This window comes from Malaclemys terrapin, chromosome 1 (genome assembly GCF_027887155.1).
Source record: "Malaclemys terrapin pileata isolate rMalTer1 chromosome 1, rMalTer1.hap1, whole genome shotgun sequence".
NCBI lineage: Eukaryota > Metazoa > Chordata > Testudines > Emydidae > Malaclemys > Malaclemys terrapin.
The window spans coordinates 2,381,440-2,396,985 of record NC_071505.1 but is presented as its reverse complement, the minus strand read 5'-3'; the positions used below and the strand labels follow the sequence as shown (position 1 = coordinate 2,396,985).

At 50.9% G+C, this 15,546-nt stretch overlaps 1 protein-coding gene across 1 annotated transcript in view; it reads left to right on the top strand.

Moving 5' to 3' along the window:
- Window positions 1-15,546, top strand: part of SND1 (staphylococcal nuclease and tudor domain containing 1) — a 483,811-nt gene that overhangs the window by 112,537 nt on the left and 355,728 nt on the right. The window lies entirely within an intron of this gene.

Here is a 15,546-nt window from a genome sequence, read left to right as displayed (position 1 = left end):
TCTGGCAAACAAAGGCCAGGGACACCATCCCTTCCCCTCCTGGCTAATAGCCATTAATGGAACCTATCCTCCATGAATTTATCTAGCTCTTTTTTGAACCCTGTTAGTCCTTGCCAGAGGATGTTGTGAAGTCCAAGAGTTCCACAGGTTGACTGTTGTGTTGAAGAAGAAAAACTTCCTTTTGTTTGTTTTAAACCTGCTGTTTCATTTGGTGACCCCTAGTTTGTGTTATGAGGAGTAAATAGCACTTCCTTATTTACTTTCTCCACACCAGTCATGATTTTTATAGACCTCTATCATATTCCCTCTGTCTCTTTTCCAAGCTGAAAAGTTCGTCATCTTAATTGCTCTGCATATGGCAGCCGTTCCATGCCCCTAATCATTTTTTTTGCCCTTTTCTGAACCTTTTCCAATTCAAATGTCTTTTTTTGAGATGGGGCCACCACAACTGCACGCAGTATTCAAGGTGTGGGCGTACCCTGGATTTATATAGAGGCAATATCTTTTCTGTCTGTCCCTTTCCTAATTATTCCCAACAGTGTCCCAAAGGAGCAGCAAAGGTGTGCCACGTCATGCCGTGATGCTGTGGCAGAACTGGGTGATTGTGTTTGGGTGCAGGACTAGGAGTTGAGAGAAATGGGTTATGTTGCTGGCTTCCTGTGTGACCTTTGGCAAGTGACTTCCTCTGTTTTCCTTCATCTCTAAACTGGGGCACTCAGCTGACATAGCGATTCAATTTCAGCATCTTATCAGCTGCCGATACCCTGGTATCTAGGTGGCAAAGTGCTTTGTGGCCTGCTGTAAACAGGCAACTCGCTGTTCTTTTTTTTTAATTCATTTACCTGCATTTCATTAGCACCTGGCAATCTCCAGGCACTTGACAATTAGGCGAGGACATCCCTCCTGGGGTGCTGTGGGTGAGTAGCCGCTGGGGAAAACTGAAGGCTTGTCAACCTTGACCTGTCCAGGGTGTCACAGCAAGTTGCTGGCAGATCCAGGAGTAGCCCTGGTTCCCAGTGTCTTGCTCTGAGCAATCAGATGGGTCGTTCTCACTTCTGGTATGTGTGCTCCTAGAGCAGTGGTTCCCAAACTGGGGTTCGTGAAATGTTACAGGGGGTTCTTGGGAAAAAATTCCCTAATGGCGGATAGAGCTGTCCCTAGAAACCCTGGGCAGCATATGGCCAGCAGCCCGGAGCCTCTGGACTTCCAAGAGCTAAGCAGATTAAAGCAAGCATATCTATCACACTGAGGAGATTTAAACTCCAAGACTCCTTATAAGAAATGGAAAGGGAGGTGTGGATATTTTTGCTGTTTTTAAAATTAAATAGGCAGCTAGTATTGTTTTTAAAATTATTATGAAGAACAAGTTTAAGCTTCGTAACATGTGTTGTTTGCCTGGACTGCTCAAGACCTGAATGCTTGTGTAGGAGGAACTCTTTGAGTTGGCTTCTTAAATACCTTCATACTGTTTCACATCTGATACTCCTTTATGAAACATAGGTGCCTTGTTTAATAACAGGCTTATTCAAAGTGATACAAGCTATGAAAGTGAGATCTTGGAAGAGTGTTGCCATTTTAATAATGTAATAAAAATACTGTAATGATAAATTATAAGTGTGTAATAAGCATATAATAACACATTTTATATTTCCAACATCACTGCTTTTATAATTTATACTCAGGTAAAGGAGAAAATCCCTGGAAATATTCATTTTTAGGAGGAGGTTCGCAAGACTTGACATTTTTGTGAAAGGGGTCCACAGGTTGTTAAAGTTTGGGAACCATTGTCCTGGAGCCACCTGTAGCAGTAAAATGGCAGTGGTTTGAGCCAGTCAAGAGACTTGCTTGCCAGCTTCAGCGCCAGTTTCAAAGCTGCTGTCTCCCTGGGGCCGATCTGAAACGATGCTCTGCGGCCCCCAGCCTTGAAAGGGTTAGCTTTTCTGGCCGAGTAAGCCGGAAAGCGCAGAGGGCCCTCACGCTGAGCCTTCCTGCCTAAGGAATTCTGGTGTGAGCGGTGTGCGGATGAGCTGCACACCTGCTCCCCACACAATGAAAGGCTGGAACACCGAGCGCGAGGCTTTGCAATGCCAGTCCACCACCGCAGAGATCCCACTGACACTGAGCTGCTGCGGGAAGCAGCAGAAGGCACTTTCCTGCAGCCCCTGGGAACAATGGGGCCTGCGTCTTCCCCGCAGTGTGTGCAGGCGAACTGCGTCTGCCCGTCTAATTTGATGTGGTGTCTCGATTTGCAGGCGGAAGCTGCTGGTTTCCGGGCTGGCTCCCTGTAGGATAATGAATTGTCATGCCTCTGCTGATTATCTAACAAGTTTGTACAACGTGTAACACAAGCTGACAAGACAAACAACTTTATTAATTTAAGCCTGCCGCTAATGGGATTGCAGAGCTGTGTGACTAGGAATTCTATAGGAATGCGGGAAGATCTGGCCCAACCAGCCCTCGCCCTTGTGCGACTGCACTAATGACTGCGTTCTGCTGGGCTCTGGTCTAAAGCGGGGGTTTGTGTGTTTTGTTCCTGTTTAATAAAACAATGTTCTTAACGAAGAAGGAGCAAAGCGCCTGTTTAGGAGTGTTTGCAGCTCGTAATTCTCCAAACAAAATGTGCCTCCCTATCGGCTTTTGAGGAATTAGAGCTGATTCACACAGTGGTGACAGGAGATAAGCTCTCCCTTCTTGCAAACCAATTAGAAATATAACTGCTTTTGTCTTAAATACGCCTGGAGTTGATCTCGAGTCAGAAGGGGGGGAAGTGGTTGGGTTTCCAATGCAGAGACTGCAGATGCTCAGTCGTTCACCATCCGCCCATAACCGTAGGAGAACTGCTCTCTCTGAGCCACAGCATCATCCCCGTTTGCCTCTGGGATGTGTCACTGACGTCATATGGAGTTGTTCAAACATTCCAAGGCACAGGGTACTAGGGGCAGGGCCTGTCTGCTCTGGGTGGGTGCTGCTTTCTCCTCAGGGGCTAGGAGAGTTTTCCCCACGTGAGCTGTTGGCCCAGTGCTTGCTGCTATTCTCTCTGGTGCGTGCATGAGGCTGCACAGTGCGCATTACTGCAGCTGGCTCTCTGCTCTCCCTGCCAGGAGCTCAGACACAGCAAACGTGAGCTGTATGTAGGGCCCCAACGAGTGGCAGGTGGCGTTAGCCATGGGCTGATTGTTGTGGTTAGAGGGGACATTGTCCCTTTGCCCTTGTTTCTCCAGTGCAGTCTGTACCAGTTGTCTGGATGCCTGGCCTTAGGAAGGTGTGGGGGCCTGGGTTCTTCCTTGCTCAATAGGGAGGGAGTTGCTTGTTTTAGTGCATGAAGAAGGAAGGGACCCTTCAGCACAGTCCTTCTGAACCCAAGGGGTTTGCCTCAGAGGAAAGGGCGGTAGCAGCTACCATCCAGTCCAGAGTTGTCTGCTGGAGCGGATTTAGTTAGGGGACAGCCTGGGTGACCCCTCGAGCTGCTGTGCCCCCCCCAACACCTTTTTTTGAAGGAAACTGCCCCCAAGGAATCCTGCAGTGCCTCTGTAGGCCAGAGCAGCCTGATCCTGCAGGAGGCTGATACGGCCACTTCACCAATCCAGGAGTTGTTTTTCTGAGTCTCACTCAGTGATCGGGCTGGGGTTCCAATAAGAGATGAGGATTATGCATGTAAGCAAAACACCTTGTGGCGTATCACTGAGCTCCCTGACTGATCGGTCGGGGGGGAGCAGTGGTTATACAAATGGAACTGCTGGGGAAAGTCACTTTCCTGCCTTATCTGCTGGTCTGTTAAATCCCATGAAAGGAACTCCCTTCCAGATGCACCCTGTGTCTGAATTGGCCTGTAAGCGCCTCAGGCGGCCTTGAGGGGAGTGCGTGAGCTTAGAGCAGTGCAGTATGAGGTTGTTCAGCAGTTAAGAGAAGTGGGGGATTCCTTTGCAAGACCCAGCAATCCTACCCACTAAGCTTAAGCTTCCACTTCCCCGTCTGGCCTAGGATGCATCAGAGCAGCACTCCGGGGGGGGGGCCACACTAAGCCCACCAAGATTCTACCCTGGGGCTGCCAGTTGGCAGCTCTGCCTTGCAGTGTGTCTGGGGCTGGGCATGCTGGTCATAAAGCAGTTCTTGCGTTTCACCCTTGCCAGCTGGTGCCCTCAGAGTCCATCCTGGTGCAAATTTCCGCTTTTCACCCCGCCAGGGCTGCAAACTAGCAAAGGCTGGGATTGTGCCAGAGGAAGGGTGACCTGCCAGCTGGGCCCCCGGCGCAAGTGGGGGAGAGGCGTATGGACACGAGCCTGTTCGGGGGAATTGAGCTCCCAGCTCCATGAATAAATAAATCCAGCAACCTGGTAACCAACACCCTAGTGTCCAGTCAGGAAACAGTTAGTATATTACACTGACAGGAACATCGGCCTGGCACAGACAATGCGGTTGCCTGTCACTGGTGCGCACCGCATGGGGAATTGGGCTTAAAAGCAGAGAGATGCAGCCCTCTGCAGGGTTCTGGGGGAGTGTTGAGTGAAAGGGCTTTGGAGAAGTGCTACAGTCAGCGTTCCTCTGCCGAAGAGCCCTTGGGATGGGGTGAGCGGGCAGATAGGAAATGGGGCTGATGGCCTGGGGGAGGGCATGACTCCAGTAATAGAAGCTCTCTGAGGTGCAGGGGGAGGCTCTCACCCTTGAGGATGGATGCATGTGCTCTATATGGAGGGAGGAGGAGGTTTTTTTTCAAGAGGGGATGCGTGGTGGATGGGAAAGGCCTGGCTCTGAATTCTCGCTGTCTGTACTCCAGCTGGCCTCGAGCAGTCTGGGTAGGAATGCTGCAGCATGCCTTTGCCTTGGAAATCTCCGACAGCTGGGGAAGCGTAGGAAAGTTAGGGGCTCAGGCCATCCCTTGCCAGCGTGGGGCTGGAGTGGCAGAGCCCATCACCCTGTTGTATGGGGTGGAGTCGGGTGCAGTTGGAGTCACTTCAAGTATCCAGTAGCAAGCGATAGTAAAAGGGCATCAATTGAGCGGCAGGGCTGGGTGAGTTCCCTAGCTTGGAAGCTAGGGATGGTGGCCCGTGGGAAAGGAAACTGGGCTGTGGCTGTCCTCTGCTTGCACGGGTGACCCAGCTAGTGCTCTGGCTCTATCCTCCCAACATATGTGCCCCACCCTTGCACCCCTGGATAGTCCCAAACTGAAATGTGCATTAAATCGAGTCTCCCCATCTCCCTCCTGTGGAATTTCCAATATGACCTAGTCTCTGGACTAGGTCCCATCTAGCCCGTCTGTTCCCCCTGCATGGCTGGGAGCATAAAGCTCCCCACAGTCTGTCCGCCAAGGTTGCAGTGATGCCACCAGAGAAGCTTCCACCACTTCTCTGGGGAATATGTCCTGGTCCCTGCTGGGCATGAGAGTTGTTGGCCATCAGTGCTCTGGGACTCTATTTTCTAGTATTGGTTAATGCTGTGGTACCAAGCCTTTCTTTGCTGGAGTCCCCTTTGGCAACTGGAGTGCGGCCAGGATCCATTGTCAATTCTCTCTCCTTTGGTGGTGTAATTTCTTCCCTTGCTCATTTTTTTTACTCTTGTTTGCATGTCCCTGCTGGCCAAAAGGCCCCAGCCCGCTGGAGTTGGACCAGGCGGTGCCCGTCGGTACCACCCAAGGCTCAGCAGGAGCGCAGGGACTCACCACCTAGCCTGCAGCTCTGCATATGTGAGCCACCCCTGCAGCCAACTGCATTAGCAGCCACAACGGGAGCCGGGCGAGAAGTCTGGGGTGGCTTAGCTGCCTCTTGCTTTACCTGTAGACAGTGTGGCCCGTGGGACCCGGGGGTGCTGGAGTTCTGCAGCTTTCCCAACTCACATGGGTCCCTTCTGCTACTCCCCTTCCCCCCCCCCCCACTCCCCGCCACGAGTCCCCAGCTCCCAGACAGGGAAACAGGCTGCTGGATCACTACATGACTTAATCCACTATCAGTGGGACCCATTTACACCCCCTTGTTTGTTGTGTGTGTGATCGCCCCCTAGGTATTTTGGGGTGTGCAGAATCTGTTCCTGTTCAAGTTCTCTCTCAGGGTGATTTGATTCAAGGAGCTCAAACTCTTTAGCTTAAGGTTAAGGGGTGACTTGATCAGCCTATAAGTACCTACCTGGAGAACAAATATTTAATAATGGGTTCTTCAATCTAGCAGAGAGAGGTCTAATATGGTCCAATGGCTAGAAATTTAAGCTCGGCAAATTCAGACTAGAAATAAGGTGTACATTTTTAACTGTGATTAACCATTGGAACAAGTCACCAAGGGTCATGGTGGATTCTCCATCCCTGGCGATTTTTAAGTCAAAGTTGGATGTTTTTCTGACAGCTCAGCTCTGCTCTAGGAATTCCTGTGGGGCAGGTCTCTGGCCTGTGTGTTAAACAGGGGGTCAGACGAGATGATCACAATGGCCCCTTCTGGCCTTGGAGTCTATGGATTTATGACTCTGAGGGTACATCTACACTACAGCGGGGAGTCGATTTAAGATACGCAAATTCAGCTACGTGAATAGCGTAGCTGAATTCGACGTATTGCAGCCGACTTACTCCGTTGTGAGGACGGCGGCAAAATCGACTTCTGCCGCTTTTTGTCAGCGGCGCTTACTACCACCTCCGCTGGTGGAGTTAGAGCGCCGATTCGGGGATCGATTGTCGCGTCCCAACGGGACGCGATAAATCGATCCCCCAGAGGTCGATTTCTACCCGCCGATTCAGGCGGGTAGTATAGACCAGACCTAAGTGGGTTCTGCCTCGGGCTTCCTAGATGTATTGTGTAGCTGCTCAGAGATTCAGAGCCAGGCAAAGGTGCTGGTGGCCCTGAGTGGTGCTCCTTAGCGAGTTTTAATTTTTAAGTAGGAGGAGTTAATCCTGGCTGGAGCTGATGTGGTGGGGCCCTGCTCTCAGCTGCAGCTGGCTTTTCACCTCTCAAAAGGTGTTAAATTGAGTGATTAAAGGCAGCTTCCATTTAATCATCTAAAGGCTTAGTCACCGGCCAGGGTTCAGAGTCAAGTGAGTTTGAGATTAGGGCCTGGCTCTAATGTACCTAATAGACCCTTTCAGATTTGACAGGAATTGAGCTTGCTGGGGAAGGCTGGAGTGGAAGTCAAAGTTCTCCTGGGCCAATGGCTTGTTGGTCAGAGGCATGTCTGTTTCACAGCCAGTGATGCACAAGATTACGTTGTGGTCTGACCGCCTTTGACTGCCCTAACCTGACGTGTCAGGTACCTGTTTTGCAGCCGGTTGAACTGGAGGTGGCCTTTTCAGAGTGAGCTCAAGCAACTCTCAAACCCATGACCTTCAGGATTGTTGTTGAGCGCCTGAACCACCCAGCCATTGTGCCTCAGACTGGAGGCAATGTGGGGACGTCGTAAACAGGAACCCAAATCCCTGGGGGAGAGGACTGGAGCAGAGTGTCTCAGATACGTTGCAGATGCCACAAGTAACGTGGCTGAGCGATTGGGCTGAGATGTGATGGGCCTGACTGGGAAGAACCGATTTAAGACGAAGTAGGAAAGGGCCCACAGACCGGCCAGCATTTTCCACCGCCTCTGCTCTGTCCCTTGCTGCAGGGACAACGTGTCCCTTTCCCGTAGTGCTTTTCCTGCAGAGGTATAGGAATGGGAGAGCATAGTATGTCTTATACCCTCTGGATTTGATTGCATCCTGCTGGGGTGTGCTTGGTCCGTAATCAGCCAGGCATCTAGACTGGGTTTAGCTGGCTTCTCCCTGCATTTAGCTGCATCTGTTCTTTTGTACCTTTATGCTGAGTGGTCAGGGACAAAAGGCTTGGCTTGAAGTGGTCACTGGTATTGGCTTAGGGGTGAGCTGGTAGTTTTTAGGAAAATGAAACTCTCCAAAGCAGTTACCTGAAGATTTCTCTGGTCTCACAGGAGGGGACTGTTTGGGGGACTTTGAACAAAACCCACCCCCTCCACCTTGTAGACAAGTGGGGAGAACCTATTGCAGCATAAAAATCTAAAACAATATGGCTCCGCTGCATGTTGCTATGGAAAGTCTGTGTGGACAAGGACTGGAGTGCCTGGTGTCCTTGGTAGGCCTAAAGACTTCTGTTGATTTAACTGACGGCTGCTTAAAATCTGTGTGTGTGTATTTGTATTACAGCAGCACCCTAACTAAGATCGGAGTCCTGTTGAACTAACAGCAAACTGTAAGACCGCTCTGAACAGTATTTGTCTCTAAATAGACAAATCGGGGGGGAGGGGAAACAGAGGCACAGACTGGTTAATGGATTTGCCTAAGGTCACTTAAGCAGTTCAGTGGCAAAGCTGAGAATGGAGCCCAGGTCTCTTGAATTCCAATCCAGTGCTACCCACTGGCCATGCTGTGTCCTGCTTGGATACAATCTGTAGCCGCAGTTCTAGCGGCATGTGTGGGCTCTGGCTGGTTCAAGGATAGTCAGTATCTTACTTGTCATTCTGCAGGATGGATGAAAGCTTCTGAAACTGTTTTTTGAGGGGTGGAATGTTTTATGTTCCCCACCCCTCTTAGCCCCTCTCTGATATTACATGGCCGCCTCACACGAACACAGCAGTGTTGAAGGGAGAGTCTGTTTTGTAGCTCACGGTAGGTTGGAAATTGCCAAACACTGCCCCTCCTATCTTGTTTTGCTGCCTGTGCTTTTTTGTGGGGCTGGGGGAGCTGGGAGTGAGAGCGCTGCTCTTCGCCCTGTCAGTGCACTTGGATAAAATGCAAAGCTCGTTAAAATGGGAGACTTCCAATTACAAGGCTCCAGCGGGGAGTCTGTTTGGATAATGAAAGTGATTAAGATGTGGCTTCTTTTTTTGGTAGAAGCATTCAGCTCGAAAGTAGCTTGGTTTTCCATTTTTAATTGGACTCTGCTAATGAGGCTCTAACTCCTGGGTTCTGCCATGGCTCCATTAAATCTATTCGTTCTCTGCTGTGTCTGATCCATGCCGGACACTGGCATGGCCTGGGAGAAGAGCATGTCCCTGGCTTCTGAGTAGGTTGTCTGGAAAACAGTTCCCATCCCCTCCCTTGCCGATCTCCTCTTTGCAGGGAAGGAGGCTTTGGCATGATTAGGCAGCTCTCAGCTTTGCGAGGAGCGGGGAATGTATCATTGTCTATTACCCCAGCAGGGGATGTTTCCCCACTCTCCCTGTCCTCACAACCTTCAAAAGGATTAGACAGAAAGATAATGAGGACATCCGCAGCTATGCTATATTAGTGGGATATAAAACACAGGGTCTGCAAACCCTCATGCTTCAGGGCCTCAGCTATGGATGGGGCAGGGTGAAAGGTTAGTCCACGACTGTCCACTAGGGGTTTCCAGCTGCTTATAGGCACAGTCCTGTCCAGGATAGTGAACTATATGGACCATGGGTCTGGCCTCTTGCTGTGTTACCTCACCCTAATGCTAAGCTCTGTGCTTGTTGGGCCCGGTCGTTCCTCCGGTGTCAGGCAGGTGAGATGAAGAGCAGAACATTTTGCTTAAAATAGTCCAGAATCTGTTGGATGGAGGGGAAATTTGAGCCTAGGCGTATTGGGCTCTAGGTGAGGCTGGTATCGGGGGCGGGGAGGGTGGGATGTGACTTGGAAAGAATTGCTCTGCATGGCTTTGTCCCCCTGCAAACCCACAAGACTGGGTGGTTCATTATTTGATCCACTTGGGAAGGAAACGAGGAGTATCTGCTGCTGCATGTGGCATCTAGGTCTGCTCTATAGACTGCCTTGCTCTGGGAGCATTCTTTGGTTCTTGGCCTCTAACGTTGGCTTTCCAAATAGAAAACTGGTGAAGGCAAGAATTCTTCATGGGGCTGTTACTTTCCTTGGCTTGTCGCTTGTCAACTGCAGCTGTCCTTACCTAGCTGGGACTGGCCAGCGTCTGCTCATTCTGAGTTCTGACAGCTTGGTCTTCGGGCACAAAGGGGAAAGCGGGCCAAGGTGAGGGAAGGAGTGAAGCGTATGAGAGCTGCTGGGCAACTTGCAACACTATTTGTGACACTGGTAGATATCTTCCCTCTGCCCTGGGACCACAGGTGTGTCTGCAGGGATGACTGTGTATTGCTGCTAGAGATACCATAGGGTTGGACACATTTGGCCTCTTTGCCTGGGTTCATAGGTGTGCATGGTGCTTTACCAGTGAAAATAAAGGCAAGATCTCTGCTACGAGTATGTACCGAACGTACTCAGGTAACGCAAGTGAAGACAGACACATGGGAAGCAGGGAATGCTGGGGTGCTTAGTTGTGGGGAGACTGGAACATGGGGCAGTTCTTAATCTTTGATTTGAGGTGACAGTTTCTACTGGCTAATAAATAATGACCTTGGAAAGGGCTTGTGAAGATTTCGAAGCAATGTGGGTGGGGACGGTTTTTGTTCATACGGCACTGGTAACTGTCTGGTAGGACTAAGACCTAGATTTGTGGCTCCTAGCTCTAACTGTTAGACCCTCTTAGCAGGGAGAGCTGCTCCAGATCCCCATGTGGCCATGTATGACCCCTTGCTTTTCTCCAGGAGCCCACGGTCAAAATGTGGTGCAGTTCCCTGTGCTTCCTGATGCATGCAGTGGTGGTGTAGAGATGCTAGAGATGCAAGCTGGTTGAGGGCATAGCTTTTCTTAATCCAGCCTCCGGTGGGGAGAGAGACGAGCTTTGAAGAAGCTTGTTCATCAGGTCTGGGAAAGGTTGGGAGAGTGTCAGAGCTAAATACCAGGTGGAACAGATTGTTTATAAGTAGTTTTCGCATCTAGTGAGAGACCAGACTGAAGGTGGCCTGTTAACACTTTTGCAGTCATAGGGCAAAGAGGGGGTTGTGGGATACAGCTTGTTGTAAAAAGCCATATACCCAGTGTCTCTGCTAGACACTAGAGATCATGGGCCCCGTAAGTGTACAGTTTTAAGCTCCCAGACCTGTCTTTTCAAGGTGCTGCGCAGGTTTCCTTTGAGCACAAGGACTGAGAGGTCAGATGCAGAGTGAAAGGGGTTCACCCAAAGGGAGGTGATGGGATGTTTTTGTCTTATTGTTTTTCGGAGAGTTTGTTTGAGAGCGCAGTGATTGCCTGGCAGGCACGAGGACTTGGGGAAAGGGGGTGGAATAGGGGGGAAGGGAGGAATGGGGGCTGTGGAGGGCAGTGCAGGGGCGGGGCCAGGAGGGGGGTGGGGTTGAGCACCCACTGGGAACAGTGGAAGTTGGCACCAGTGGGTAGATGTGGTCGGCGGGTGGGTGCTCTGTAGACTGTTTATACTCATTCCTCAGACCCTCTGGGGCTCTCCTGTGTGTGTAGCCTGTTTCCCGGGCAGCTCTGCTCTCTTCCTGGTTCTGCAGAAGTGTGTTTTCCAGCTTGTGGAGCCCTCTTTGAAGCCTGTTTTTGTCTCCTTCCCCTTCTCTCGCCGAATCCATTTTCATTGCCTTTCCCTTCCCCACAGGGCGTGTTAATACCTCTGAAGTGCTTCCTGGCCTCCTCCATTTTCCCAGCCCCATCGTGCTCCCAGTGGTCCCATTACGCCTCTCCTGTGCTACCAGGCTATCTTAATCAATCCCCTTTCATAGACTATCAGGGCTGGAAAGGACCTCAGGAGGTCGTCTAGTCCAACCCCTTGCTCAAAGCAGGACCAATCCCCAGAAAGATTTTTACCCCAGATCCCTAACTGGCCCCCTCAAGGATTGAACTCACAACCCTGGGTTTAGCAGGCCAATGCTCAAACCACTGAACTTCCCCCCCCCCCCCCCTTTGTATGACGAGACCCCCCCCCAGGCCTCCTATCTCCTGCTGCTGAGACTTTGATTCCCACCCCACAGGCAGCCTCCCTAGCCAGAATGCTGTCCTGCTGCTTTCCATTCCAGCCCTGTACTGTACCCAGTCCCCTCCTTCCCTTCCAAAGCTGCTGCTGTAGTGAATTAAGGAGGTGTTTTGAATTTCTCAGATAGGGACGTTTCTGTGCGACGCTGGCAGAATTCCAGGGAAGCACAGGAGCCATCCCCTTTGATTTCCATCATTCTGCTACAAGAAGGAGTCTCTTAGCCAACCAGGAGGCAGGGAAGCCCCACCCTGCCCTACAGCAGGCTGTGAAGTGTGCCAGATGCTAATTGGTGGTACACGTTGATTGTCATTGACTTGACACTCAGCAGTGTCCAGAGTGGGAAGCCGAGAGGATAGGGGATGCTGCTTTCATGAGTTTAGAATCTGCAGTAACTGTGCCGTGTTCAATTCTTGCCTGGCTTTGAGAATTCTTAGTCTAATCCTCCTTTAAGGTTATTAGTGAGCCCAGTGAAATGCACGCTGTAACCACCCGGCTGGAGAACTGGGGCTTGTTTGCTGAAATACATAGCCGGTCAAACTAGCAATTTTTTTAATGAACATGTGGTTTCTGATTGGCTGAAGTGTAAATCTAACTGGAATTCACATGTGCACTGGAGATCATAAGAACATAGGAATTTCAATACTGGATCAGGCAGGTGGTCCATCTAGCCCCATTTCCTGCCTCTGACAGAGACCAGATACTTCGGAGGAAGGTACAGAAAACTCTGCAATGGCAGCTGTGGGATAACCAGCTCCCAGGACAAGCTTCTTCCTGACCCCCATTAATTAGAGGTCACCTCATGCCCTGAAGCATGAGTGTTTATAGTCTTCCAGAGTGTGTGGGTGTTTTAATCCTCTTTCTGTTACCTGCATAAATATCCACTGAGATGCTTTAATCTTCTCTTTAACTTCCTCCCTGAATAGGCTCAAAGGAGCTGGATTCAAGCTGTTCTCCAGGGGAGGGATGGGCAATAGTGGAAACGTTTAATCAAGCCCATTAGCAGTGGGCTGTCTGCAGCAATGACAAGGACTCCAGACTGCCCCCACCTGAGACCTGCTGCTCCCTGGTGCGGTATTAAGTGTTGATTGATCGATTGCTATAGATTGTGCCTGATTTACTGTGCTGAGAGGTCTATGGGGCAATGAATACATTAATTGTGGCTCGTAATTCTATCAATGTAAAAGGTGATTGATAATTTGTGTAATGCTGTCTGAGGCCGGGACCCAGGGGGTGCACTGATTGAGGCTGATGAGACCAGGGGTGGAGGAGGCTGACTAAGATTCTCTGCAGGCTTGTCAGGCTTGCAGCTCAAGCCTTTAGGATTTGAAACCTGTTTATACTCATTCCTCTGACCCAGAACCCAGGGCAGGCTGGTTCGAGTGGGTGTAAATCTTGCTCTTGTATATCGCCCAGTATATTCATAGGGGGTGCTTAGGACTCAAACTTTGATGGAAGTTATCTGGACCTGGTGCAGCCGCCCTGCAGTTATCCGTGCTCTTACGTGTTTCTGAGGCACCTGTTGTCTTGGTATCACGTGCCCGTAGCATGCTGGGCGCTTTAGACAATTAAGTCAGGAGCGCTTTGCCGGAAGAGCTTGCGGACAGGCAGGGGACGGGAAGTAACACACACAGTGGAGGTAGATATTCAGTGCTTTACGTCCTTAGATCAAAGGGGAGATGGTTCACACTCTGCAGATGGGGAGACTGAGTTGCAGAGAGGCGGACTTGGGCAAGGTCACACACAAACCTAGGTCTCCTTGCCCCCAGCCCCTGCTCTGGGACTGTCTGTTCAGGGTTTGCTAATGTTTGTCTTGGGTGTGGCTATGCTACAGAGCTATGCAGCTGCTCTGCTGTAGTGCAGACGCTCCAAGCAAACGGGAGAGCTTACTCCAGCCCCCATGAACAGCCGGAGGAGAAGCTCTCCCGCTGGCCTAGCGCTGTCCGCACTGGCGCTTAGGTCGGTGTAACTTGTCGCTCAGGGTGAGGCTCTGCGAGTCTCGCGGGTGCCGCTGAGACTGATGCAGGTGCCCTGTCCGGTCTTGGGGGGACGGTGCCATGCGGGAAATTAAGTCCTGAGCTGCCTCAAACATCTCCAGACCTGGGAGAAGTGGGGTCTGGATTCAGCTGGTCCCGAGGAGGGGCAGGAGTCGATGAGATCCTTACAGAAGAGGCCGAACTCCCGAGGCGGGTCTTACAGTGGCAGGCTATTTAGCTGCTGCTCTAGTAGTGGGGGAGCACCCCCCTCAGGCCTTGTCGTCTTGTGGGGGGTTGGGGAATGGGATCTGTGCTGCTCTGTGCCTGCCGGTGCCGAGAGTCTCGAGTCCTTTCTCGGCACCGAGTCATGTCCTAGCGGTGCCGGGGCACTATGCCGGCTCCGCCATGCCAGGGTCCGAATGTGGGCACGATGCTGCCTCCATTAATATCAACCTGAGGTGATGTTCCCTCTCCTGGGTTCTTGGCTGAAAACCTTTGCAGATCTTGCAGCGCAGTGGCATTCACCCAGACACTTCAAACAAGAAGTGTGTGGGTCACAGTCTATACAGGGCTTAAAGCCCGGCGACAGAGGCACGACACAATTGAGATATACCTATCTCATAGAACTGGAAGGGACCTTGAAAGGTCATCGAGTCCAGCCCCCTGCCTCCACTAGCAGGACCAAGTACTGATTTTGCCCCAGATCCCTAAGTGGCCCCCTCAAGGATTGAACTCACAACCCTGGGTTTAGCAGGCCAATGCTCAAACCACTGAGCTATCCTCCTCCCCCGCGTGCACCACCCCCCGTCCTTGTGTTACAAGAAGGAAGGAGTAAATAACACTTTCTTTCTTACTTTTTCCACACTAGTCATGATTTTATAGACCTCAATCATATGCCTCCCCTTAGTAGTCTCTTTTTCAAGCTGAAAAGTCCCAGTCTTATTAATCTCTCCTCATATGGAAGCCATTCCAGATCCCTAATAATTTTTGTTGCCCTTTTCTGAATCTTTTCCAATTCCAATATATCTTTTTTGAGATGGGGCGACCGCATCTGCACGCAGTATTCAAGGTGTGGTCACATCCCTGAGCAACGTAAGCTGTAGTGTGTACATAGCCTTGCCCACGCTTTGTGGGGAAAGGCTGGGGCATGGATGTGCCAAGGGTGGGTTTGACTGCTGGACAGGTTCAGCCTTGTATTACACTACTCCAGCTGCTGTCCCCAAGCCTCTTGGGAGACCTGGGCTCAGTTCCCAGCTCTCCCACAGACTTCTGCATGACCTCAGACCAGTCACTCAGCGTCCCTGTGCCTCCACTCCCCATTTGTCCAATGGGGACAGCAGCAGTGTCCTGCAGCACAACGGGGTTGTGAGGATATGTACCTCAGACTGGTGTGTGTAACTATGCTACACTAATGGGGGCTATCGAAATACCTTACCTAGATACATCAGTGATGTGCTTGCAGGTGAGTTGTTACCTAGGCCTGCATGCAAGAATGCTCTAGTATTCGTGCAGGACAAAGTAGAACATGAAAAATGGAGGCCACAGTGTGAAAACATGTCCCCATGTGTTTAGAGGCAGTGCGTTTTGCAGGCCCACCTCATCTTCCCTCATCACCAGCTTCTGTGTGGGAAGTGCTCATTATCCCAAAAGGGAGCTCGCTGTCACGTTTGCCGTGGCTGATCTATTTGTCTTCCACAATGGATTTCCTGCTAAGCCCCTCTAGCAGAGCACGCAGAGTCTGTGGGAGGATCAGGGCGAGGCTGAGAACACAATGCGTGAGACGCTATTAATGA